Source organism: Myxine glutinosa, chromosome 7 (genome assembly GCF_964187855.1).
Source record: "Myxine glutinosa chromosome 7, kmMyxGlut1.1, whole genome shotgun sequence".
In the NCBI taxonomy this organism is placed as follows: domain Eukaryota; kingdom Metazoa; phylum Chordata; class Myxini; order Myxiniformes; family Myxinidae; genus Myxine; species Myxine glutinosa.
In genome coordinates, this window is record NC_136267.1 from 100,832,150 (window position 1) to 100,834,649 (window position 2,500).

The following is a 2,500-nucleotide window of genomic DNA, read 5'->3' on the forward strand; positions in this document are numbered from 1 at the left end:
GACATTCTGAACCCCTCGTGTCGCTGCAAAACAATCGTGGGTCTATCGGGTCAATCACCACTCAATAGCGTTCCTGAACTAATGAGGATTCATTGTTTGTGTAAGTTTAATAAGGTAAACAGTACAGAAAGCATGACGTGTAATAACTATGCGGGAGATACATGACAGCATGTGGAGTTACATATAGAGCACGTAGATTATGATCACACTACACTCATGGTATAACGTGGACCCCTCCCAGAGCGAAGTAATAAGATAATAGTGATTATAAATCCAGATTTCCAGACAACACGTTATGTTCATTATCGGTATTTCATCGTCACTCAGTACGTTATACATGGTACATTGTCAGTCGTACATGGTACATCAATCTGTCCGTGCTTCGTGGATGAAGTCTTTTGAAAACCAATCAGCTCGACCAACATGGACTCGCCTCCACTATGCTCGTCAGGTACAGATCGACTCTAAATAATAAAGTTTAACAAAAAAGGTTCTGCTCTACCTGTACCTGTACCTGTACTGTATATCAAACTATCAAGTGAACAATTGGCCGTGTGTCCGTCCCAGTGTGCTCTGCTGTGGTTGTGCAGCTTGTGCTGCTAATCATGACCGGGGGTCCTTCTCCGACCAGGTCGTTTTGGCGCGGGAAGCACGTGCCCGCCAGCGCGTGGCGAAGCTTGTTTGTCTGATCGATTTGGGACGCACAAGGGCGGGAGATCAGGGTGAGTGGGGGGAGAGGGAGCGGCTTGGGGTTTGGTTGAGTGAGAGGTGCAGAGTGAAAAAGATGGATCACGGTATACCGGACGATGTGGCTATAGGGGGGGCATTCACCTGTTAAATAAATACCTGGGGGTGCGAATCACGTGCGTCTTCTTCACATGGTCACACATAGGGTGGAGGAACGGAACGATGGAGGAGATGTGATGGGGATGGAGCGAATTGAGGAGAAATGGATTGGATGTGATGGGGATTGAGGGGATGTGATGGGGATGGAGAGGATGTGATGGGGATGGAGGGGATGTGATGGGGATGGAGGGGATGTGATGGGGATGGAGGGGATGTGATGGACAATGTGGGGGGATGTGATGGGGATGGAGTGGATGTGATGGACAATGTGGGGGGATGTGATGGGGATGGAGGGGATGTGATGGACAATGTGGGGGGATGTGATGGGGATGGAGGGGATGTGATGGAGATGGAGGGGATGTGATGGACAATGTGGGGGGATGTGATGTGGATGGAGGGGATGTGATTGACAATGTGGGGGGATGTGATGGGGATGGAGGGGATGTGATGGACAATGTGGGGGGGTGTGATGGACAATGTGAGGGGATGTGATGGACAATGTGGGGGGGATGTGATGGGAATGGAGGGGATGTGATGGACAATGTAGGGGATGTGATGGACAATGTGGGGGAATGTGATGGACAATGTGCGGGGATGTGATGGGCAATGTGGGGGGATGTGATGGGCAATGTGGGGGGATGTGATGGACAATGTGGGGGGATGTGATGGACAATGTGGGGGGATTTGATGGACAATGTGGGGGGATTTGATGGACAATGTGGGGGGATGTGATGGACAATGTGGGGGGATGTGATGGACAATGTGGGGGGATGTGATGGACAATGTGGGGGGATGTGATGGACAATGTGGGGGGATGTGATGGACAATGTGGGGGAATGTGATGGACAATGTGGGGGGATGTGATGGACAATGTGGGGGGATGTGATGGACAATGTGGGGTGATGTGATGGACAATGTGGGGGGATGTGATGGACAATGTGTGGGGATGTGATGGACAATGTGGGGGGATGTGATGGACAATGTGGGGGGATTTGATGGACAATGTGGGGGGATGTGATGGACAATGTGGGGGGATGTGATGGACGATGTGGGGGGATGTGATGGACAATGTGGGGGGATGTGATGGACGATGTGGGGGGATGTGATGGACCATGTGGGGGGATGTGATGGACAATGTAGGGGGATGTGATGGACGATGTGGGGGGATGTGATGGACAATGTGGGGGGATGTGAAGGACGATGTGGGTGGATGTGATGGACAATGTGGGGGGATGTGATGGACAATGTCGGGGGATTTGATGGACAATGTGGGGGGATGTGATGGACAATGTGGGGGGATGTGATGGACAATGTGGAGGGATGTGATGGACAATGTGGGGGGATGTGATGGACAATGTGGGAGGATGTGATGGACAATGTGGGGGGATGTGATGGACAATGAGGGGGGATGTGATGGACAATGTGGGGGGATGTGATGGACAATGTGGGGTGATGTGATGGACAATGTGGGGGGATGTGATGGACAATGTGTGGGGATGTGATGGACAATGTGGGGGGATGTGATGGACAATGTGGGGGGATGTGATGGACAATGTGGGGGGATGTGATGGACAATGTGGGGGGATGTGATGGACAATGTGGGGGGATGTGATGGACAATGTGGGGGGATGTGATGGACAATGTGGGGGGATGT